The 26108-nt window shown below is 51.9% G+C and overlaps 1 long non-coding RNA gene across 2 annotated transcripts in view; it reads right to left on the reverse strand.

Moving 5' to 3' along the window:
- Nucleotides 1-226: 226 nt before the first annotated feature.
- LOC140468558 (uncharacterized) overlaps nucleotides 227-26108 on the reverse strand; it is a 58565-nt gene continuing 32683 nt past the window's right edge. For both annotated transcript variants that reach the window (XR_011955691.1, XR_011955692.1), the window contains exons 2-3: nucleotides 2709-2826; nucleotides 227-428 (exon numbers count right to left, since the gene is read on the reverse strand). This is a non-coding gene — a long non-coding RNA (uncharacterized lncRNA). The remainder of the gene's footprint in view (nucleotides 429-2708; nucleotides 2827-26108) is intronic.

A 26108-nucleotide genomic window follows, 5' to 3' on the forward strand; every position in this document is an offset into this window, starting at 1 on the left:
CGTGGGCAGCGGGAGGGAATGGCAGGCATGCAGGAGAGTGGAGGTCACAGTGAAATCAGGTCAGCCTTCGTCGCCGAGGGTAGGGTGAAGGGATCGATTTCCCCCCCGCCCTTCCGAGGTGCGATGGAGTACGGCTGATGATTGACGGTTGAAGGGGAAGATTGGCCGCTCGGATAACCCACCCCACAGCCAAGGCTGAACAGCGACACGCACTCGGTACCTTCCTCGTGGGCCTGCAGAACCTCCGGGGAATTCTGGCTCTCCCTATCGCCCTCCACACCCAGCGACAACTCTCCCACAGCCTCAGCTCCTGGGGTCTTCATGTGGTTCCCCGGATCGGCTTCCTGGTCTGCATCCACACGGTCAGGAACCACTGTGTCCACTGAGGCAACAGCATCATCACGCAACATCTCACTGGGCAACACGTCCTGCTCAGACACAAACATACAGCCAGCATTACTGTCTCTCAGCCCCTCGACCGATCCCCCTCTCCATCAGGGAGATATCTGTACACTGACTGGTGTCTCTCAGTACCCCCTCTCTCTCTCAGGGAGATATCTGTACACTGACTGGCGTCTCTCAGTCCCCCCTCTCTCTCAGGGAGATATCTGCACACTGACTGGCGTCTCTCAGTCCCCTCTCTCTCTCAGGGAGATATCTGTACACTGACTGGCGTCTCTCAGTCCCCCCTCTCTCTCAGGGAGATATCTGTACACTGACTGGTGTCTCTCAGTCCCCTCTCTCTCTCAGGGAGATATCTATACACTGACTGGTGTCTCTCAGTCCCCTCTCCCTCAGGGAGATATCTGTACACTGACTGGCGTCTCTCAGTCCCCTCTCTCTCTCAGGGAGATATCTGTTCACTGACTGGTGTCTCTCAGTCCCCTCTCTCTCTCAGGGAGATATCTGTACACTGACTGGCGTCTCTCAGTCCCCTCTCTCTCTCAGGGAGATATCTGTACACTGACTGGTGTCTCTCAGTCCCCTCTCTCTCAGGGAGATATCTGTAGACTGACTGGTGTCTCTCAGTCCCCTCTCTCTCTCAGGGAGATATCTGTACACTGACTGGTGTCTCTCAGTCCCCTCTCTCTCTCAGGGAGATATCTGTACACTGACTGGTGTCTCTCAGTCCCCTCTCTCTCTCAGGGAGATATCTGTACACTGACTGGTGTCTCTCAGTCCCCTCTCTCTCTCAGGGAGATATCTGTGCACTGACTGGTGTCTCTCAGTCCCCTCCCTCTCTCGGGGAGATATCTGTACACTGACTGGTGTTCCTCAGTCCCCTCTCTCTCAGGGAGATATCTGTACACTGACTGGTGTCTCTCAGTCCCCTCTGTACACTGACTGGTGTCTCTCAATCCCCTCTCTCTCTCAGGGAGATATCTGTACACTGACTAGTGTCTCTCAGTCCCCCCTCTCTTTCAGGGAGATATCTGTGCACTGACTGGGTGTCTCTCAGTCCGTCTCTCTCTCTCAGGGAGATATCTGTACACTGACTGGTGTCTCTCAGTCCCCTCTCTCTTTCAGGGAGATATCTGAACACTGACTGGTGTCTCTCAGTCCCCCTCTCTCTCTTAGGGAGATATCTGTACACTGACTAGTGTCTCTCAGTCCCCTCTCTCTCTCTCTCTCTGGGAGATATCTGTACACTGACGTGTCTCTCAGTCCCCTCTATCTCTCTCTCTCAGGGAGATATCTGTACACTGACTGGTGTCTCTCAGTCCCCTCTCTCTCAGGGAGATAGCTGTACACTGACTGGTGTCTCTCAGTCCCCTCTCTCTCTCTCTCAGGGAGATATCTGTACACTGACTGGTGTCTCTCAGTCCGCTCTCACTCTCTCTGAGGGAGATATCTGTACACTGACTGGTGTCTCTCAGTCCCCTCTCTCTCACAGCGAGATATCTGTACACTGACTGGTGTCTCTCATTCCCTCTCTCTCAGGGAGATATCTGTACACTGACTGGGGTTTCTCAGTCCCCTCTCTCTCAGGGAGATATCTGTACACTGACTGGTGTCTGTCAGTCCCCTCTCTCTCTCAGGGAGATATCTGTACACTGACTGGTGTCTCTCAGTCCCCTCTCTCTCAGGGTGATATCTGTACACTGATTGGTGTCTCTCATTCCCCTCTCTCTCTCAGGGAGATATCTGTACACTGACTGGTGTCTCTCAGTCCCCTCTCTCTCTCAGGGAGATATCTGTGCACTGACTGGTGTCTCTCAGTCCCCTCCCTCTCTCGTGGAGATATCTGTACACTGACTGGTGTTCCTCAGTCCCCTCTCTCTCAGGGAGATATCTGTACACTGACTGGTGTCTCTCAGTCCCCTCTGTACACTGACTGGTGTCTCTCAGTCCCCTCTCTCTCTCAGGGAGATATCTGTACACTGACTGGTGTCTCTCAGTCCCCCTCTCTCTCTCAGGGAGATACCTGAACACTGACTGGTGTCTCTCAGTCCCCTCTCTCTCTCAGGGAGATATCTGTTCACTGACTGGTGTCTCTCAGTCCCCTCTCTCTCTCAGGGAGATATCTGTACACTGACTGGTGTCTCTCAGTCCCCTCTCTCTCTCAGGGAGATATCTGTACACTGACTGGTGTCTCTCAGTCCCCTCTCTCTCTCAGGGAGATATCTGTACACTGACTGGGGTCTCTCAGTCCCCATTCCTTTTACCATTTCTGCCTCCCTTCTGCCCATCCGTTGCCTTCTCCTTACCCCTTCCTTGGGGAATATGCCCCCTTTCGGATCTTCCGGGTGACTGGGGCACAGTCCGGCTGGAGATGTTCCGGAATCTTCCCCGGTGGCTTTCGTCGGCTCAGTGCTCATCCTGTTCCTAAAACAGGGCCGTGAGTTGGTGAATATCTTGTTAAGAGCCTCCCAGCATCTTTCCTTTCCCTCACCTCAGTCCAGGCCGGAGTCTTCCCTCAGCCATCAGCCATCATTAAATACTGTCCCAGGCCTGAGGGGCCAAATGGCTTCCTCACTGCACCTCAATGTCTTGGTGGTTGGGACGGGAGGGGGTGTAGGGGGCTGGAGGGGGTTACAGAGATAGGGAGGGGGTGTAGGGGCTGGAGGGGGTTACAGAGATAGGGAGGGGGTGTAGGGGCTGGAGGGGGTTACAGAGAGAGGGAGGGGGTGTAGGGGGTGTAGGGGGTTACAGAGATAGGGAGGGGGGTGTAGGGGCTGGAGGGGGGTTACAGAGATAGGGAGGGGGTGTAGGGGGTGTAGGGGCTGGAGGGGCTTACAGAGATAGGGAGAGGGTGTAGGGGCTGGAGGGGGTTACAGAGATAGGGAGGGGGTGTAGGGGGCTGGAGGGGGTTACAGAGATAGGGAGGGGGTGTAGGGGCTGGAGGGGGTTACAGAGAGAGGGAGGGGGTGTAGGGGGTGTAGGGGGTTACAGAGATAGGGAGGGGGTGTAGGGGCTGGAGGGGGGTTACAGAGATAGGGAGGGGGTGTAGGGGGCTGGAGGGGGTTACAGAGATAGGGAGGGGGTGTAGGGGGCTGGAGGGGGTTACAGAGATAGGGAGGGGGTGTAGGGGGCTGGAGGGGGTTACAGAGATAGGGAGGGGGTGTAGGGGCTGGAGGGGGTTACAGAGATAGGGAGGGGGTGTAGGGGCTGGAGGGGGTTACAGAGATAGGGAGGGGGTATAGAGGCTGGAGGGGGGGTTACTGAGATAGGGAGGGGGTGTAGGGGGCTGGAGGGGGTTACAGAGATAGGGAGGGGGTGTAGGGGGCTGGAGGGGGTTACAGAGATAGGGAGGGGGTGTAGGGGCTGGAGGGGGTTACAGAGATAGGGAGGGGGTGTAGGGGCTGGAGGGGGTTACAGAGATAGGGAGGGGGTGTAGGGGCTGGAGGGGGTTACAGAGATAGGGAGAGGGTGTAGGGGGTGGAGGGGGGGTTACAGAGATAGGGAGGGGGTGTAGGGGCCGGAGGGGGGGTTACAGAGATAGGGAGGGGGTGTAGGGGGTTACAGAGATAGGGAGGGGGTGTAGGGGCTGGAGGGGGTTACAGAGATAGGGAGAGGGTGTAGGGGGTTACAGAGATAGGGAGGGGGTGTAGGGGCTGGAGGGGGGTTACAGAGATAGGGGCTGGAGGGGGTTACAGAGATAGGGAGGGGGTGTAGGGGCTGGAGGGGGGTTACAGAGATAGGGAGGGGGGTGTAGGGGCTGGAGGGGGGTTACAGAGATAGGGGCTGGAGGGGGTTACAGAGATAGGGAGGGGGTGTAGGGGCTGGAGGGGGTTACAGAGATAGGGGCTGGAGGGGGTTACAGAGATAGGGAGGGGGTGGAGGGGCTGGAGGGGGTGACAGAGATATGGACGGGGATACAGAGATAGGGAGGGTGTGCAGGGGCTGGAGGGGGGTTACAGAGATAGGGAGGGGGTGTAGGGGCTGGAGGGGGTGTTACAGAGATAGGGAGGGGGTGTAGGGGCTGGAGTGGGTTACATTGTACCAGCCTCCACCACATCCTCTGGCAGCTCATTCCATACACGTACCACCCTCTGGGTGAAAAAGTTGCCCCTTAGATCCCTTTTATATCTTTCCCCTCTCACCCTAAACCTATGCCCCTCTAGTTCTGGACTCCCCGACCCCAGGGAAAAGACTTTGTCTATTTACCCTATCCATGTCCCTCATGATTTTATAAACCTCTATAAGGTCACCCCTCAGTCTCCGACGCTCCAGGGAAAACAGCCCCAGCCTGTTCAGCCTCTCACTGTAGCTCAAACCCTCCAACCCTGGCAACATCCTTGTAAATCTTTTCGGAACCCTTTCAAGTTTCACAACATCTTTCCGATAGGAAGGAGACCAGAATTGCACACAATATTCCAACAGTGGCCTAACCAATGTCCTGTACGGCCGCAACATGACCTCCCAACTCCTGTACTCAATACTCTGACCAATAAAGGAGAAACATACCAAACGCTGCCTTCACTATCCTATCGACCTGCGACTCCACTTTCAAGGAGCTATGAACCTGCACTCCAAGGTCTCTTTGTTCAGCAACACTCCCCAGGACCTCACCATTAAGTGTATAAGTCCTGCTAAGATTTGCTTTCCCAAAATGCACAAGTGTCAGGAGACCAGATGCAGGGGATCAGACTCTGAGAGCATGGTGCTGGAAAAGCGCAGCGGGTCAGGCAGCATCCGAGGAGCAGGAGAATCGACGTTCCAGTCTTGAAAAGGCATGAGAGAGAGAGAGAGAGAGAGAGCGTTTTGGCCACAGCGAGAACACCTCAGTCCCCTTTTACGGTCGTCACGACAACGGGACGATGTGGGAGCAGGTTCTGGGTTGGGACCATGGCAACACAGGGCCTGGCCAAAGCCAAATGTGAGAAAACGCCCACAGGAATCTCCGTTTCGGGGCCGTAGGAACGTTTCTCAAGATTCAAATGGACACGGGGAACTTTCGGGGCCAACATGTTCCAGTCAAGATGGGGAACGGGAGAAAGGCAACCAGAGAACCGTTTGGACTGAGGAATATTCGGGACGTTTATAGGAGGCACTGAGGATGGAGACCACTTGGCATCCCGGAGGTGAGGGGGTTTTGGTCGGGTGTCGGGGGGGGGGAAACTGAAAGCAGAAATCAGGAAAGCGAGGGGAGAGAGAGACACGAGCAAAGGCTGATGGGAAAATTAAATCATCATCCAAAGATGGTTGCTGATGATTTGAAGGGGAAGGAGAACGGGCGGGAGAGGGATAGCCCAGTTTTCATCAGGATGAAAGCTGGAACAAGGTTCAGAGAGTAAAATGCCCTCCACCTACTCACACTTCACTCACAGTTCACAATGCTCAGCAAAGACTCGAACACCTTCACCCCCCGGGTATCTCTCACTCTGTACAGACACTACCCTGTAACTCTGTAACTCCCTCCCCGGTATCTCTCACTCTGTACAGACACTACCCTGTAACTCTGTAACTCCCTCCCCGGTATCTCTCACTCTGTACAGACACTACCCTGTAACTCTGTAACTCCCTCCCGGGTATCTCTCACTCTATACAGACACTACCCTGTAACTCTGTAACTCCCTCCCCGGGTATCTCTCACTCTGTACAGACACTACCCTGTAACTCTGTAACTCCCTCCCCGGGTATCTCTCACTCTGTACAGACACTACCCTGTAACTCTGTAACTCCCTCCCCGGGTATCTCTCACACTGTACAGACACTACCCTGTAACTCTGTAACTCCCTCCCCGGTATCTCTCACTCTGTACAGACACTACCCTGTAACTCTGTAACTCCCTCCCGGGTATCTCTCACTCTGTACAGACACTACCCTGTAACTCTGTAACTCCCTCCCCGGTATCTCTCACTCTGTACAGACACTACCCTGTAACTCTGTAACTCCCTCCCCGGTATCTCTCACTCTGTACAGACACTACCCTGTAACTCTGTAACTCCGTCCTGGGTATCTCTCACTCTGTACAGACACTACCCTGTAACTCTGTAACTCCCTCCCCGGGTATCTCTCACTCTGTACAGACACTACCCTGTAACTCTGTAACTCCCTCCCGTGTATCTCTCACTCTGTACAGACACTACCCTGTAACTCTGTAACTCCCTCCCCTGTATCTCTCACTCTGTACAGACACTACCCTGTAACTCTGTAACTCCCTCCCGTGTATCTCTCACTCTGTACAGACACTACCCTGTAACTCTGTAACTCCCTCCCCGGTATCTCTCACTCTGTACAAACACTACTCTGTAACTCTGTAACTCCCTCCCCGGTATCTCTCACTCTGTACAGACACTACCCTGTAACTCTGTAACTCCCTCACCGGTATCTCTCACTCTGTACAGACACTACCCTGTAACTCTGTAACTCCCTCCCCGGGTATCTCTCACTCTGTACAGACACTACCCTGTAACTCTGTAACTCCCTCCCCGGTATCTCTCACTCTGTACAGACACTACCCTGTAACTCTGTAACTCCCTCCCCGGTATCTCTCACTCTGTACAGACACTACCCTGTAACTCTGTAACTCCCTCCCCGGTATCTCTCACTCTGTACAGACACTACCCTGTAACTCTGTAACTCCCTCCCCGGGTATCTCTCACTCTGTACAGACACTACCCTGTAACTCTGTAACTCCCCCCCGGTATCTCTCACTCTGTACAGACACTACCCTGTAACTCTGTAACTCCCCCCCGGTATCTCTCACTCTGTACAGACACTACCCTGTAACTCTGTAACTCCCTCCCGGGTATCTCTCACTCTGTACAGACACTACCCTGTAACTCTGTAACTCCCTCCCCGGTATCTCTCACTCTGTACAGACACTACCCTGTAACTCTGTAACTCCCTCCCCGGGTATCTCTCACTCTGTACAGACACTACCCTGTAACTCTGTAACTCCCTCCCCCGGTATCTCTCACTCTGTACAGACACTACCCTGTAACTCTGTAACTCCCTCCCCGGTATCTCTCACTCTGTACAGACACTACCCTGTAACTCTGTAACTCCCTCCCCGGTATCTCTCACTCTGTACAGACACTACCCTGTAACTCTGTAACTCCCTCCCCGGTATCTCTCACTCTGTACAGACACGACCCTGTAACTCTGTAACTCCCTCCCCCGGTATCTCTCACTCTGTACAGACACTACCCTGTAACTCTGTAACTCCCTCCCGGGTATCTCTCACTCTGTACAGACACTACCCTGTAACTCTGTAACTCCCTCCCCGGTATCTCTCACTCTGTACAGACACTACCCTGTAACTCTGTAACTCCCTCCCCGGGTATCTCTCACTCTGTACAGACACTACCCTGTAACTCTGTAACTCCCTCCCCCGGTATCTCTCACTCTGTACAGACACTACCCTGTAACTCTGTAACTCCCTCCCCGGTATCTCTCACTCTGTACAGACACTACCCTGTAACTCTGTAACTCCCTCCCCCGGTATCTCTCACTCTGTACAGACACTACCCTGTAACTCTGTAACTCCCTCCCCGGTATCTCTCACTCTGTACAGACACGACCCTGTAACTCTGTAACTCCCTCCCGGGTATCTCTCACTCTGTACAGACACTACCCTGTAACTCTGTAACTCCCTCCTGGGTATCTCTCACTCTGTACAGACACTACCCTGTAACTCTGTAACTCCCTCCCGGGTATCTCTCACTCTGTACAGACACTACCCTGTAACTCTGTAACTCCCTCCCCGGGTATCTCTCACTCTGTACAGACACTACCCTGTAACTCTGTAACTCCCCCCCCGGTATCTCTCACTCTGTACAGACACTACTCTGTAACTCTGTAACTCCCTCCTGGGTATCTCTCACTCTGTACAGACACTACCCTGTAACTCTGTAACTCCCTCCCCGGTATCTCTCACTCTGTACAGACACTACCCTGTAACTCTGTAACTCCCCCCCCGGGTATCTCTCACTCTGTACAGACACTACCCTGTAACTCTGTAACTCCCTCCCCGGGTATCTCTCACTCTGTACAGACACTACCCTGTAACTCTGTAACTCCCTCCCTGGGTATCTCTCACTCTGTACAGACACTACCATGTAACTCTGTAACTCCCTCCCCGGTATCTCTCACTCTGTACAGACACTACCCTGTAACTCTGTAACTCCCTCCCCGGTATCTCTCACTCTGTACAGACACTACCCTGTAACTCTGTAACTCCCTCCCCGGGTATCTCTCACTCTGTACAGACACTACTCTGTAACTCTGTAACTCCCACCCGGGTATCTCTCACTCTGTACAGACACTACCCTGTAACTCTGTAATTCCCTCCCCGGTATCTCTCACTCTGTACAGACACTACCCTGTAACTCTGTAACTCCCTCCCCGGTATCTCTCACTCTGTACAGACACTACCCTGTAACTCTGTAAGTCCCTCCCCGGTATCTCTCACTCTGTACAGACACTACCCTGTAACTCTGTAACTCCCTCCCGGGTATCTCTCACTCTGTACAGACACTACCCTGTAACTCTGTAACTCCCTCCCCGGTATCTCTCACTCTGTACAGACACTACTCTGTAACTCTGTAACTCCCTCCCGGGTATCTCTCACTCTGTACAGACACTACCCTGTAACTCTGTAACTCCCTCCCCGGTATCTCTCACTCTGTACAGACACTACCATGTAACTCTGTAACTCCCTCCTGGGTATCTCTCACTCTGTACAGACACTACCCTGTAACTCTGTAACTCCCTCCCCGGGTATCTCTCACTCTGTACAGACACTACCCTGTAACTCTGTAACTCCCTCCCCGGTATCTCTCACTCTGTACAGACACTACCCTGTAACTCTGTAACTCCCTCCCGGGTATCTCTCACTCTGTACAGACACTACCCTGTAACTCTGTAACTCCCTCCCCGGGTATCTCTCACTCTGTACAGACACTACCCTGTAACTCTGTAACTCCCCCCCCGGTATCTCTCACTCTGTACAGACACTACTCTGTAACTCTGTAACTCCCTCCTGGGTATCTCTCACTCTGTACAGACACTACCCTGTAACTCTGTAACTCCCTCCCCGGTATCTCTCACTCTGTACAGACACTACCCTGTAACTCTGTAACTCCCCCCCCGGGTATCTCTCACTCTGTACAGACACTACCCTGTAACTCTGTAACTCCCTCCCTGGGTATCTCTCACTCTGTACAGACACTACCCTGTAACTCTGTAACTCCCTCCCCGGTATCTCTCACTCTGTACAGACACTACCCTGTAACTCTGTAACTCCCTCCGCGGGTATCTCTCACTCTGTACAGACACTACCCTGTAACTCTGTAACTCCCCCCCCGGGTATCTCTCACTCTGTACAGACACTACCCTGTAACTCTGTAACTCCCTCCCTGGGTATCTCTCACTCTGTACAGACACTACCCTGTAACTCTGTAACTCCCTCCCCGGTATCTCTCACTCTGTACAGACACTACCCTGTAACTCTGTAACTCCCTCCCTGGGTATCTCTCACTCTGTACAGACACTACCCTGTAACTCTGTAACTCCCTCCCCAGTATCTCTCACTCTGTACAGACACTACCCTGTAACTCTGTAACTCCCTCCCCGGTATCTCTCACTCTGTACAGACACTACCCTGTAACTCTGTAACTCCCTCCCTGGGTATCTCTCACTCTGTACAGACACTACCCTGTAACTCTGTAACTCCCTCCCCGGGTATCTCTCACTCTGTACAGACACTACTCTGTAACTCTGTAACTCCCTCCCGGGTATCTCTCACTCTGTACAGACACTACCCTGTAACTCTGTAACTCCCTCCCCGGTATCTCTCACTCTGTACAGACACTACTCTGTAACTCTGTAACTCCCTCCCGGGTATCTCTCACTCTATACAGACACTACCCTGTAACTCTGTAACTCCCTCCCGGGTATCTCTCACTCTGTACAGACACTACCCTGTAACTCTGTAACTCCCTCCCCGGGTATCTCTCACTCTGTACAGACACTACCCTGTAACTCTGTAACTCCCTCCCCGGGTATCTCTCACTCTGTACAGACACTACCCTGTAACTCTGTAACTCCCTCCCCGGTATCTCTCACTCTGTACAGACACTACCCTGTAACTCTGTAACTCCCTCCCCGGGTATCTCTCACTCTGTACAGACACTACCCTGTAACTCTGTAACTCCCTCCCCGGGTATCTCTCACTCTGTACAGACACTACCCTGTAACTCTGTAACTCCCTCCCCGGGTATCTCTCACTCTGTACAGACACTACCCTGTAACTCTGTAACTCCCCCCCCGGGTATCTCTCACTCTGTACAGACACTACCCTGTAACTCTGTAACTCCCCCCCCGGGTATCTCTCACTCTGTACAGACACTACTCTGTAACTCTGTAACTCCCTCCCCCGGGTATCTCTCACTCTGTACAGACACTACCCTGTAACTCTGTAACTCCCTCCCGGGTATCTCTCACTCTGTACAGACACTACCCTGTAACTCTGTAACTCCCCCCCGGGTCTCTCTCACTCTGTACAGACACTACCCTGTAACTCTGTAACTCCCCCCCCGGTATCGCTCACTTTGTACAGACACTACCCTGTAACTCTGTAACTCCCTCCCTGGGTATCTCTCACTCTGTACAGACACTACCCTGTAACTCTGTAACTCCCTCCCGGGTATCTCTCACTCTGTACAGACACTACTCTGTAACTCTGTAACTCCCTCCCCGGTATCTCTCACTCTGTACAGACACTACCCTGTAACTCTGTAACTCCCTCCCCGGGTATCTCTCACTCTGTACAGACACTACCCTGTAACTCTGTAACTCCCTCCCGGGTATCTCTCACTCTGTACAGACACTACCCTGTAACTCTGTAACTCCCTCCCCGGGTATCTCTCACTCTGTACAGACACTACCCTGTAACTCTGTAACTCCCTCCCGGGTATCTCTCACTCTGTACAGACACTACCCTGTAACTCTGTAACTCCCTCCCGGGTATCTCTCACTCTGTACAGACACTACCCTGTAACTCTGTAACTCCCTCCCGGGTATCTCTCACTCTGTACAGACACTACCCTGTAACTCTGTAACTCCCTCCCCGGGTATCTCTCACTTTCTACAGACACTACCCTGTAACTCTGTAACTCCCTCCCCGGTATCTCTCACTCTGTACAGACACTACCCTGTAACTCTGTAACTCCCTCCCCGGTATCTCTCACTCTGTACAGACACTACTCTGTAACTCTGTAACTCCTCCCTGGTATCTCTCACTCTGTACAGACACTACTCTGTAACTCTGTAACTCCCTCCCCGGGTATCTCTCACTCTGTACAGACACTACCCTGTAACTCTGTAAGTCCCTTCCCGGGTATCTCTCACTCTGTACAGACACTACCCTGTAACTCTGTAACTCCCTCCCCGGTATCTCTCACTCTGTACAGACACTACCCTGTAACTCTGTAACTCCCTCCTGGTATCTCTCACTCTGTACAGACACTACCCTGTAACTCTGTAACTCCCTCCTGGGTATCTCTCACTCTGTACAGACACTACCCTGTAACTCTGTAACTCCCCCCCCGGTATCTCTCACTCTGTACAGACACTACTCTGTAACTCTGTAACTCCCTCCCGGGTATCTCTCACTCTGTACAGACACTACCCTGTAACTCTGTAACTCCCTCCCCGGTATCTCTCACTCTGTACAGACACTACCCTGTAACTCTGTAACTCGCTCCCCGGTATCTCTCACTCTGTACAGACACTACCCTGTAACTCTGTAACTCCTCCCCGGTATCTCTCACTCTGTACAGACACTACCCTGTAACTCTGTAACTCCCTCCCCGGTATCTCTCACTCTGTACAGACACTACCCTGTAACTCTGTAACTCCCTCCCGGGTATCTGTCACTCTGTACAGACACTACCCTGTAACTCTGTAACTCCTCCCCGGTATCTCTCACTCTGTACAGACACTACCCTGTAACTCTGTAACTCCCTCCCCGGTATCTCTCACTCTGTACAGACACTACCCTGTAACTCTGTAACTCCCTCCCCGGGTATCTCTCACTCTGTACAGACACTACCTGTAACTCTGTAACTCCCTCCCCGGTATCTCTCACTCTGTACAGACACTACCCTGTAACTCTGTAACTCCCTCCCCGGGTATCTCTCACTCTGTACAGACACTACCCTGTAACTCTGTAACTCCCTCGTGGGTATCTCTCACTCTGTACAGACACTACTCTGTAACTCTGTAACTCCCTCCCCGGTATCTCTCACTCTGTACAGACACTACCCTGTAACTCTGTAACTCCCCCCCCGGGTATCTCTCACTCTGTACAGACACTACCCTGTAACTCTGTAACTCCCTCCCCGGTATCTCTCACTCTGTACAGACACTACCCTGTAACTCTGTAACTCCCTCCCCCGGTATCTCTCACTCTGTACAGACACTACCCTGTAACTCTGTAACTCCCTCCCCGGTATCTCTCAGTCTGTACAGACACTACCCTGTAACTCTGTAACTCCCTCGTGGGTATCTCTCACTCTGTACAGACACTACCCTGTAACTCTGTAACTCCCTCCCCGGTATCTCTCACTCTGTACAGACACTACCCTGTAACTCTGTAACTCCCTCCTGGGTATCTCTCACTCTGTACAGACACTACCCTGTAACTCTGTAACTCCCTCCCCGGGTATCTCTCACTCTGTACAGACACTACCCTGTAACTCTGTAACTCCCTCCCCGGTATCTCTCACTCTGTACAGACACTACCCTGTAACTCTGTAACTCCCTCCCGGGTATCTCTCACTCTGTACAGACACTACCCTGTAACTCTGTAAGTCCCTTCCCGGGTATCTCTCACTCTGTACAGACACTACCCTGTAACTCTGTAACTCCCTCCCGGGTATCTCTCACTCTGTACAGACACTACCCTGTAACTCTGTAACTCCCTCCCCGGTATCTCTCACTCTGTACAGACACTACCCTGTAACTCTGTAACTCCCTCCCCGGTATCTCTCACTCTGTACAGACACTACCCTGTAACTCTGTAACTCCCTCCCCGGGTATCTCTCACTCTGTACAGACACTACCCTGCAACTCTGTAACTCCCTCCCCGGTATCTCTCACTCTGTACAGACACTACCCTGTAACTCTGTAACTCCCTCCCCGGGTATCTCTCACTCTGTACAGACACTACCCTGTAACTCTGTAACTCCCTCCTGGGTATCTCTCACTCTGTACAGACACTACCCTGTAACTCTGTAACTCCCTCCCCGGGTATCTCTCACTCTGTACAGACACTACCCTGTAACTCTGTAACTCCCTCCTGGGTATCTCTCACTCTGTACAGACACTACCCTGTAACTCTGTAACTCCCTCCCGGGTATCTCTCACTCTGTACAGACACTACCCTGTAACTCTGTAACTCCCTCCCCGGGTATCTCTCACTCTGTACAGACACTACCCTGTAACTCTGTAACTCCCTCCTGGGTATCTCTCACTCTGTACAGACACTACCCTGTAACTCTGTAACTCCCTCCCCGGTATCTCTCACTCTGTACAGACACTACCCTGTAACTCTGTAACTCCCTCCCGGGTATCTCTCACTCTGTACAGACACTACCCTGTAACTCTGTAACTCCCTCCTGGGTATCTCTCACTCTGTACAGACACTACCCTGTAACTCTGTAACTCCCTCCCGGGTATCTCTCACTCTGTACAGACACTACCCTGTAACTCTGTAACTCCCCCCCCGGTATCTCTCACTCTGTACAGACACTACCCTGTAACTCTGTAACTCCCTCCCCGGTATCTCTCACTCTGTACAGACACTACTCTGTAACTCTGTAACTCCCTCCCGGTTATCTCTCACTCTGTACAGACACTACACTGTAACTCTGTAACTCCCTCCCCGGTATCTCTCACTCTGTACAGACACTACCCTGTAACTCTGTAACTCCCTCCCCGGTATCTCTCACTCTGTACAGACACTACCCTGTAACTCTGTAACTCCCTCCCCGGTATCTCTCACTCTGTACAGACACTACCCTGTAACTCTGTAACTCCCTCCCCGGTATCTCTCACTCTGTACAGACACTACCCTGTAACTCTGTAACTCCCTCCCCGGGTATCTCTCACTCTGTACAGACACTACCCTGTAACTCTGTAACTCCCTCCCCGGTATCTCTCACTCTGTACAGACACTACACTGTAACTCTGTAATTCCCTCCCCGGTATCTCTCACTCTGTACAGACACTACCCTGTAACTCTGTAACTCCCTCCCCGGTATCTCTCACTCTGTACAAACACTACCCTGTAACTCTGTAACTACCTCCCGGGTATCTCTCACTCTGTACAGACACTACCCTGTAACTCTGTAACTCCCTCCCCGGTATCTCTCACTCTGTACAGACACTACCCTGTAACTCTGTAACTCCCCCCCCGGTATCTCTCACTCTGTACAGACACTACCCTGTAACTCTGTAACTCCCTCCCCGGTATCTCTCACTCTGTACAGACACTACTCTGTAACTCTGTAACTCCCTCCTGGGTATCTCTCACTCTGTACAGACACTATCCTGTAACTCTGTAACTCCCTCCCCGGTATCTCTCACTCTGTACAAACACTACCCTGTAACTCTGTAACTCCCTCCCCGGGTATCTCTCACTCTGTACAGACACTACCCTGTAACTCTGTAACTCCCCCCCCGGTATCTCTCACTCTGTACAGACACTACCCTGTAACTCTGTAACTCCCTCCCCGGGTATCTCTCACTCTGTACAGACACTACCCTGTAACTCTGTAACTCCCTCCCCGGGTATCTCTCACTCTGTACAGACACTACCCTGTAACTCTGTAACTCCCTCCCCGGTATCTCTCACTCTGTACAGACACTACTCTGTAACTCTGTAACTCCCTCCTGGGTATCTCTCACTCTGTACAGACACTACCCTGTAACTCTGTAACTCCCTCCCCAGGTATCTCTCACTCTGTACAGACACTACCCTGTAACTCTGTAACTCCCCCCCCGGTATCTCTCACTCTGTACAGACACTACCCTGTAACTCTGTAACTCCCTCCCCGGTATCTCTCACTCTGTACAGACACTACCCTGTAACTCTGTAACTCCCTCCCCGGTATCTCTCACTCTATACAGACACTACCCTGTAACTCTGTAACTCCCTCCCGGGTATCTCTCACTCTGTACAGACACTACCCTGTAACTCTGTAACTCCCTCCCCGGGTATCTCTCACTCTGTACAGACACTACCCTGTAACTCTGTAACTCCCTCCCCGGGTATCTCTCACTCTGTACAGACACTACCCTGTAACTCTGTAACTCCCCACCCCCGGGTATCTCTCACTCTGTACAGACACTACCCTGTAACTCTGTAACTCCCTCCCGGGTATCTCTCACTCTGTACAGACACTACCCTGTAACTCTGTAACTCCCCCCCCGGGTATCTCTCACTCTGTACAGACACTACCCTGTAACTCTGTAACTCCCTCCCGGGTATCTCTCACTCTGTACAGACACTACCCTGTAACTCTGTAACTCCCTCCCGGGTATCTCTCACTCTGTACAGACACTACCCTGTAACTCTGTAACTCCCCCCCGGTATCTCTCACTCTGTACAGACACTACCCTGTAACTCTGTAACTCCCTCCCCGGTATCTCTCACTCTGTACAGACACTACCCTGTAACTCTGTAACTCCCTCCCGGGTATCTCTCACTCTGTACAGACACTACCCTGTAACTCTGTAACTCCCTCCCCGGGTATCTCTCACTCTGTACAGACACTACCCTGTAACTCTGTAACTCCCCCCCGGTATCTCTCACTCTGTACAGACACTACCCTGTAACTCTGTAACTCCCTCCCCGGTATCTCTCACTCTGTACAGACACTACCCTGTAACTCTGTAACTCCCTCCCGGGTATCTCTCACTCTGTACAGACACTACCCTGTAACTCTGTAACTCCCTCCCCGGTATCTCTCACTCTGTACAGACACTACCCTGTAACTCTGTAACTCCCTCCCCGGTATCTCTCACTCTGTACAGACACTACCCTGTAACTCTGTAACTCCCCCCCGGTATCTCTCACTCTGTACAGACACTACCCTGTAACGCTGTAACTCCCTCCCCGGGTATCTCTCACTCTGTACAGACACTACCCTGTAACTCTGTAACTCCCTCCCCGGTATCTCTCACTCTGTACAGACACTACCCTGTAACTCTGTAACTCCCTCCCCGGGTATCTCTCACTCTGTACAGACACTACCCTGTAACTCTGTAACTCCCTCCCCGGTATCTCTCACTCTGTACAGACACTACCCTGTAACTCTGTAACTCCCTCCCCGGTATCTCTCACTCTGCACAGACACTACCCTGTAACTCTGTAACTCCCTCCCCAGTATCTCTCACTCTGTACAGACACTACCCTGTAACTCTGTAACTCCCTCCCCGGTATCTCTCACTCTGTACAGACACTACCCTGTAACTCTGTAACTCCCTCCCCGGTATCTCTCACTCTGTACAGACACTACCCTGTAACTCTGTAACTCCCCCCCCGGTATCTCTCACTCTGTACAGACACTACCCTGTAACTCTGTAACTCCCTCCCGGGTATCTCTCACTCTGTACAGACACTACCCTGTAACTCTGTAACTCCCTCCCCGGTATCTCTCACTCTGTACAGACACTACCCTGTAACTCTGTAACTCCCCCCCGGTATCTCTCACTCTGTACAGACACTACTCTGTAACTCTGTAACTCCCTCCTGGGTATCTCTCACTCTGTACAGACACTACCCTGTAACTCTGTAACTCCCTCCCCGGGTATCTCTCACTCTGTACAGACACTACCCTGTAACTCTGTAACTCGCTCCCCGGTATCTCTCACTCTGTACAGACACTACCCTGTAACTCTGTAACTCCCTCCCCGGTATCTCTCACTCTGTACAAACACTACCCTGTAACTCTGTAACTACCTCCCGGGTATCTCTCACTCTGTACAGACACTACCCTGTAACTCTGTAACTCCCTCCCCGGTATCTCTCACTCTGTACAGACACTACCCTGTAACTCTGTAACTCCCCCCCCGGTATCTCTCACTCTGTACAGACACTACCCTGTAACTCTGTAACTCCCTCCCCGGTATCTCTCACTCTGTACAGACACTACTCTGTAACTCTGTAACTCCCTCCTGGGTATCTCTCACTCTGTACAGACACTATCCTGTAACTCTGTAACTCCCTCCCCGGTATCTCTCACTCTGTACAAACACTACCCTGTAACTCTGTAACTCCCTCCCCGGGTATCTCTCACTCTGTACAGACACTACCCTGTAACTCTGTAACTCCCCCCCCGGTATCTCTCACTCTGTACAGACACTACCCTGTAACTCTGTAACTCCCTCCCCGGGTATCTCTCACTCTGTACAGACACTACCCTGTAACTCTGTAACTCCCTCCCCGGGTATCTCTCACTCTGTACAGACACTACCCTGTAACTCTGTAACTCCCTCCCCGGTATCTCTCACTCTGTACAGACACTACTCTGTAACTCTGTAACTCCCTCCTGGGTATCTCTCACTCTGTACAGACACTACCCTGTAACTCTGTAACTCCCTCCCCAGGTATCTCTCACTCTGTACAGACACTACCCTGTAACTCTGTAACTCCCCCCCCGGTATCTCTCACTCTGTACAGACACTACCCTGTAACTCTGTAACTCCCTCCCCGGTATCTCTCACTCTGTACAGACACTACCCTGTAACTCTGTAACTCCCTCCCCGGTATCTCTCACTCTATACAGACACTACCCTGTAACTCTGTAACTCCCTCCCGGGTATCTCTCACTCTGTACAGACACTACCCTGTAACTCTGTAACTCCCTCCCCGGGTATCTCTCACTCTGTACAGACACTACCCTGTAACTCTGTAACTCCCTCCCCGGGTATCTCTCACTCTGTACAGACACTACCCTGTAACTCTGTAACTCCCCACCCCCGGGTATCTCTCACTCTGTACAGACACTACCCTGTAACTCTGTAACTCCCTCCCGGGTATCTCTCACTCTGTACAGACACTACCCTGTAACTCTGTAACTCCCCCCCCGGGTATCTCTCACTCTGTACAGACACTACCCTGTAACTCTGTAACTCCCTCCCGGGTATCTCTCACTCTGTACAGACACTACCCTGTAACTCTGTAACTCCCTCCCGGGTATCTCTCACTCTGTACAGACACTACCCTGTAACTCTGTAACTCCCCCCCGGTATCTCTCACTCTGTACAGACACTACCCTGTAACTCTGTAACTCCCTCCCCGGTATCTCTCACTCTGTACAGACACTACCCTGTAACTCTGTAACTCCCTCCCGGGTATCTCTCACTCTGTACAGACACTACCCTGTAACTCTGTAACTCCCTCCCCGGGTATCTCTCACTCTGTACAGACACTACCCTGTAACTCTGTAACTCCCCCCCGGTATCTCTCACTCTGTACAGACACTACCCTGTAACTCTGTAACTCCCTCCCCGGTATCTCTCACTCTGTACAGACACTACCCTGTAACTCTGTAACTCCCTCCCGGGTATCTCTCACTCTGTACAGACACTACCCTGTAACTCTGTAACTCCCTCCCCGGTATCTCTCACTCTGTACAGACACTACCCTGTAACTCTGTAACTCCCTCCCCGGTATCTCTCACTCTGTACAGACACTACCCTGTAACTCTGTAACTCCCCCCCGGTATCTCTCACTCTGTACAGACACTACCCTGTAACGCTGTAACTCCCTCCCCGGGTATCTCTCACTCTGTACAGACACTACCCTGTAACTCTGTAACTCCCTCCCCGGTATCTCTCACTCTGTACAGACACTACCCTGTAACTCTGTAACTCCCTCCCCGGGTATCTCTCACTCTGTACAGACACTACCCTGTAACTCTGTAACTCCCTCCCCGGTATCTCTCACTCTGTACAGACACTACCCTGTAACTCTGTAACTCCCTCCCCGGTATCTCTCACTCTGCACAGACACTACCCTGTAACTCTGTAACTCCCTCCCCAGTATCTCTCACTCTGTACAGACACTACCCTGTAACTCTGTAACTCCCTCCCCGGTATCTCTCACTCTGTACAGACACTACCCTGTAACTCTGTAACTCCCTCCCCGGTATCTCTCACTCTGTACAGACACTACCCTGTAACTCTGTAACTCCCCCCCCGGTATCTCTCACTCTGTACAGACACTACCCTGTAACTCTGTAACTCCCTCCCGGGTATCTCTCACTCTGTACAGACACTACCCTGTAACTCTGTAACTCCCTCCCCGGTATCTCTCACTCTGTACAGACACTACCCTGTAACTCTGTAACTCCCCCCCGGTATCTCTCACTCTGTACAGACACTACTCTGTAACTCTGTAACTCCCTCCTGGGTATCTCTCACTCTGTACAGACACTACCCTGTAACTCTGTAACTCCCTCCCCGGGTATCTCTCACTCTGTACAGACACTACCCTGTAACTCTGTAACTCGCTCCCCGGTATCTCTCACTCTGTACAGACACTACCCTGTAACTCTGTAACTCCCTCCCCGGTATCTCTCACTCTGTACAGACACTACCCTGTAACTCTGTAACTCCCTCCCCGGTATCTCTCACTCTGTACAGACACTACCCTGTAACTCTGTAACTCCCTCCCGGGTATCTCTCACTCTGTACAGACACTACCCTGTAACTCTGTAACTCCCTCCCCGGTATCTCTCACTCTGTACAGACACTACCCTGTAACTCTGTAACTCCCTCCCCGGTATCTCTCACTCTGTACAGACACTACCCTGTAACTCTGTAACTCCCTCCCCGGGTATCTCTCACTCTGTACAGACACTACCCTGTAACTCTGTAACTCCCTCCCCGGTATCTCTCACTCTGTACAGACACTACCCTGTAACTCTGTAACTCCCTCCCCGGGTATCTCTCACTCTGTACAGACACTACCCTGTAACTCTGTAACTCCCTCGTGGGTATCTCTCACTCTGTACAGACACTACTCTGTAACTCTGTAACTCCCTCCCCGGTATCTCTCACTCTGTACAGACACTACCCTGTAACTCTGTAACTCCCTCCCCGGTATCTCTCACTCTGTACAGACACTACCCTGTAACTCTGTAACTCCCTCCCCGGTATCTCTCAGTCTGTACAGACACTACCCTGTAACTCTGTAACTCCCTCGTGGGTATCTCTCACTCTGTACAGACACTACCCTGTAACTCTGTAACTCCCTCCCCGGTATCTCTCACTCTGTACAGACACTACCCTGTAACTCTGTAACTCCCTCCTGGGTATCTCTCACTCTGTACAGACACTACCCTGTAACTCTGTAACTCCCTCCCCGGGTATCTCTCACTCTGTACAGACACTACCCTGTAACTCTGTAACTCCCTCCCCGGTATCTCTCACTCTGTACAGACACTACCCTGTAACTCTGTAACTCCCTCCCGGGTATCTCTCACTCTGTACAGACACTACCCTGTAACTCTGTAAGTCCCTTCCCGGGTATCTCTCACTCTGTACAGACACTACCCTGTAACTCTGTAACTCCCTCCCGGGTATCTCTCACTCTGTACAGACACTACCCAGTAACTCTGTAACTCCCTCCCCGGTATCTCTCACTCTGTACAGACACTACCCTGTAACTCTGTAACTCCCTCCCCGGTATCTCTCAGTCTGTACAGACACTACCCTGTAACTCTGTAACTCCCTCCCCGGGTATCTCTCACTCTGTACAGACACTACCCTGCAACTCTGTAACTCCCTCCCCGGTATCTCTCACTCTGTACAGACACTACCCTGTAACTCTGTAACTCCCTCCCCGGGTATCTCTCACTCTGTACAGACACTACCCTGTAACTCTGTAACTCCCTCCTGGGTATCTCTCACTCTGTACAGACACTACCCTGTAACTCTGTAACTCCCTCCCCGGGTATCTCTCACTCTGTACAGACACTACCCTGTAACTCTGTAACTCCCTCCTGGGTATCTCTCACTCTGTACAGACACTACCCTGTAACTCTGTAACTCCCTCCCGGGTATCTCTCACTCTGTACAGACACTACCCTGTAACTCTGTAACTCACTCCCCGGGTATCTCTCACTCTGTACAGACACTACCCTGTAACTCTGTAACTCCCTCCTGGGTATCTCTCACTCTGTACAGACACTACCCTGTAACTCTGTAACTCCCTCCCCGGTATCTCTCACTCTGTACAGACACTACCCTGTAACTCTGTAACTCCCTCCTGGGTATCTCTCACTCTGTACAGACACTACCCTGTAACTCTGTAACTCCCTCCCGGGTATCTCTCACTCTGTACAGACACTACCCTGTAACTCTGTAACTCCCCCCCCGGTATCTCTCACTCTGTACAGACACTACCCTGTAACTCTGTAACTCCCTCCCCGGTATCTCTCACTCTGTACAGACACTACTCTGTAACTCTGTAACTCCCTCCCGGGTATCTCTCACTCTGTACAGACACTACACTGTAACTCTGTAACTCCCTCCCCGGTATCTCTCACTCTGTACAGACACTACCCTGTAACTCTGTAACTCCCTCCCCGGTATCTCTCACTCTGTACAGACACTACCCTGTAACTCTGTAACTCCCTCCCCGGTATCTCTCACTCTGTACAGACACTACCCTGTAACTCTGTAACTCCCTCCCCGGTATCTCTCACTCTGTACAGACACTACCCTGTAACTCTGTAACTCCCTCCCCGGGTATCTCTCACTCTGTACAGACACTACCCTGTAACTCTGTAACTCCCTCCCCGGTATCTCTCACTCTGTACAGACACTACACTGTAACTCTGTAATTCCCTCCCCGGTATCTCTCACTCTGTACAGACACTACCCTGTAACTCTGTAACTCCCTCCCCGGTATCTCTCACTCTGTACAAACACTACCCTGTAACTCTGTAACTACCTCCCGGGTATCTCTCACTCTGTACAGACACTACCCTGTAACTCTGTAACTCCCTCCCCGGTATCTCTCACTCTGTACAGACACTACCCTGTAACTCTGTAACTCCCCCCCCGGTATCTCTCACTCTGTACAGACACTACCCTGTAACTCTGTAACTCCCTCCCCGGTATCTCTCACTCTGTACAGACACTACTCTGTAACTCTGTAACTCCCTCCTGGGTATCTCTCACTCTGTACAGACACTATCCTGTAACTCTGTAACTCCCTCCCCGGGTATCTCTCACTCTGTACAGACACTACCCTGTAACTCTGTAACTCCCCCCCCGGTATCTCTCACTCTGTACAGACACTACCCTGTAACTCTGTAACTCCCTCCCCGGGTATCTCTCACTCTGTACAGACACTACCCTGTAACTCTGTAACTCCCTCCCCGGGTATCTCTCACTCTGTACAGACACTACCCTGTAACTCTGTAACTCCCTCCCCGGTATCTCTCACTCTGTACAGACACTACTCTGTAACTCTGTAACTCCCTCCTGGGTATCTCTCACTCTGTACAGACACTACCCTGTAACTCTGTAACTCCCTCCCCAGGTATCTCTCACTCTGTACAGACACTACCCTGTAACTCTGTAACTCCCCCCCCGGTATCTCTCACTCTGTACAGACACTACCCTGTAACTCTGTAACTCCCTCCCCGGTATCTCTCACTCTGTACAGACACTACCCTGTAACTCTGTAACTCCCTCCCCGGTATCTCTCACTCTATACAGACACTACCCTGTAACTCTGTAACTCCCTCCCGGGTATCTCTCACTCTGTACAGACACTACCCTGTAACTCTGTAACTCCCTCCCCGGGTATCTCTCACTCTGTACAGACACTACCCTGTAACTCTGTAACTCCCTCCCCGGGTATCTCTCACTCTGTACAGACACTACCCTGTAACTCTGTAACTCCCCACCCCCGGGTATCTCTCACTCTGTACAGACACTACCCTGTAACTCTGTAACTCCCCCCCCCGGGTATCTCTCACTCTGTACAGACACTACCCTGTAACTCTGTAACTCCCCCCCGGTATCTCTCACTCTGTACAGACACTACCCTGTAACTCTGTAACTCCCTCCCCGGTATCTCTCACTCTGTACAGACACTACCCTGTAACTCTGTAACTCCCTCCCGGGTATCTCTCACTCTGTACAGACACTACCCTGTAACTCTGTAACTCCCCCCCCCGGGTATCTCTCACTCTGTACAGACACTACCCTGTAACTCTGTAACTCCCTCCCGGGTATCTCTCACTCTGTACAGACACTACCCTGTAACTCTGTAACTCCCTCCCGGGTATCTCTCACTCTGTACAGACACTACCCTGTAACTCTGTAACTCCCTCCCGGGTATCTCTCACTCTGTACAGACACTACCCTGTAACTCTGTAACTCCCCCCCGGTATCTCTCACTCTGTACAGACACTACCCTGTAACTCTGTAACTCCCTCCCCGGTATCTCTCACTCTGTACAGACACTACCCTGTAACTCTGTAACTCCCTCCCGGGTATCTCTCACTCTGTACAGACACTACCCTGTAACTCTGTAACTCCCTCCCCGGGTATCTCTCACTCTGTACAGACACTACCCTGTAACTCTGTAACTCCCCCCCGGTATCTCTCACTCTGTACAGACACTACCCTGTAACTCTGTAACTCCCTCCCCGGTATCTCTCACTCTGTACAGACACTACCCTGTAACTCTGTAACTCCCTCCCGGGTATCTCTCACTCTGTACAGACACTACCCTGTAACTCTGTAACTCCCTCCCCGGTATCTCTCACTCTGTACAGACACTACCCTGTAACTCTGTAACTCCCTCCCCGGTATCTCTCACTCTGTACAGACACTACCCTGTAACTCTGTAACTCCCCCCCGGTATCTCTCACTCTGTACAGACACTACCCTGTAACTCTGTAACTCCCTCCCCGGGTATCTCTCACTCTGTACAGACACTACCCTGTAACTCTGTAACTCCCTCCCCGGTATCTCTCACTCTGTACAGACACTACCCTGTAACTCTGTAACTCCCTCCCCGGGTATCTCTCACTCTGTACAGACACTACCCTGTAACTCTGTAACTCCCTCCCCGGGTATCTCTCACTCTGTACAGACACTACCCTGTAACTCTGTAACTCCCTCCCCGGTATCTCTCACTCTGTACAGACACTACCCTGTAACTCTGTAACTCCCTCCCCAGTATCTCTCACTCTGTACAGACACTACCCTGTAACTCTGTAACTCCCTCCCCGGTATCTCTCACTCTGTACAGACACTACCCTGTAACTCTGTAACTCCCTCCCCGGTATCTCTCACTCTGTACAGACACTACTCTGTAACTCTGTAACTCCCTCCCCGGTATCTCTCACTCTGTACACACACTACCCTGTAACTCTGTAACTCCCTCCCCGGGTATCTGTCACTCTGTACAGACACTACCCTGTAACTCTGTAACTCCCTCCCCGGTATCTCTCACTCTGTACAGACACTACCCTGTAACTCTGTAACTCCCTCCCCAGTATCTCTCACTCTGTACAGACACTACCCTGTAACTCTGTAACTCCCTCCCCGGTATCTCTCACTCTGTACAGACACTACCCTGTAACTCTGTAACTCCCTCCCCGGTATCTCTCACTCTGTACAGACACTACTCTGTAACTCTGTAACTCCCTCCCCGGTATCTCTCACTCTGTACACACACTACCCTGTAACTCTGTAACTCCCTCCCCGGTATCTCTCACTCTGTACAGACACTACCCTGTAACTCTGTAACTCGCTCCCCGGTATCTCTCACTCTGTACAGACACTACTCTGTAACTCTGTAACTCCCTCCTGGGTATCTCTCACTCTGTACAGACACTACCCTGTAACTCTGTAACTCCCTCCCCGGGTATCTCTCACTCTGTACAGACACTACCCTGTAACTCTGTAACTCCCTCCTGGGTATCTCTCACTCTGTACAGACACTACCCTGTAACTCTGTAACTCCCTCCCCGGTATCTCTCACTCTGTACAGACACTACCCTGTAACTCTGTAACTCCCTCCCCGGGTATCTCTCACTCTGTACAGACACTACCCTGTAACTCTGTAACTCCCTCCCCGGTATCTCTCACTCTGTACAGACACTACCCTGTAACTCTGTAACTCCCTCCCCGGGTATCTCTCACTCTGTACAGACACTACCCTGTAACTCTGTAACTCCCTCCCCGGTATCTCTCACTCTGTACAGACACTACCCTGTAACTCTGTAACTCCCTCCCCGGGTATCTCTCACTCTGTACAGACACTACCCTGTAACTCTGTAACTCCCTCCCCGGGTATCTCTCACTCTGTACAGACACTACCCTGTAACTCTGTAACTCCCTCCTGGGTATCTCTCACTCTGTACAGACACTATCCTGTAACTCTGTAACTCCCTCCCCGGTATCTCTCACTCTGTACAGACACTACCCTGTAACTCTGTAACTCCCCCCCGGGTATCTCTCACTCTGTACAGACACTACTCTGTAACTCTGTAACTCCCTCCCCGGGTATCTCTCACTCTGTACAGACACTACCCTGTAACTCTGTAACTCCCTCCCCGGGTATCTCTCACTCTGTACAGACACTACCCTGTAACTCTGTAACTCCCTCCCCGGTATCT

This window comes from Chiloscyllium punctatum, chromosome 47, assembly GCF_047496795.1.
Source record: "Chiloscyllium punctatum isolate Juve2018m chromosome 47, sChiPun1.3, whole genome shotgun sequence".
Taxonomy (NCBI): Eukaryota; Metazoa; Chordata; class Chondrichthyes; order Orectolobiformes; family Hemiscylliidae; genus Chiloscyllium; species Chiloscyllium punctatum.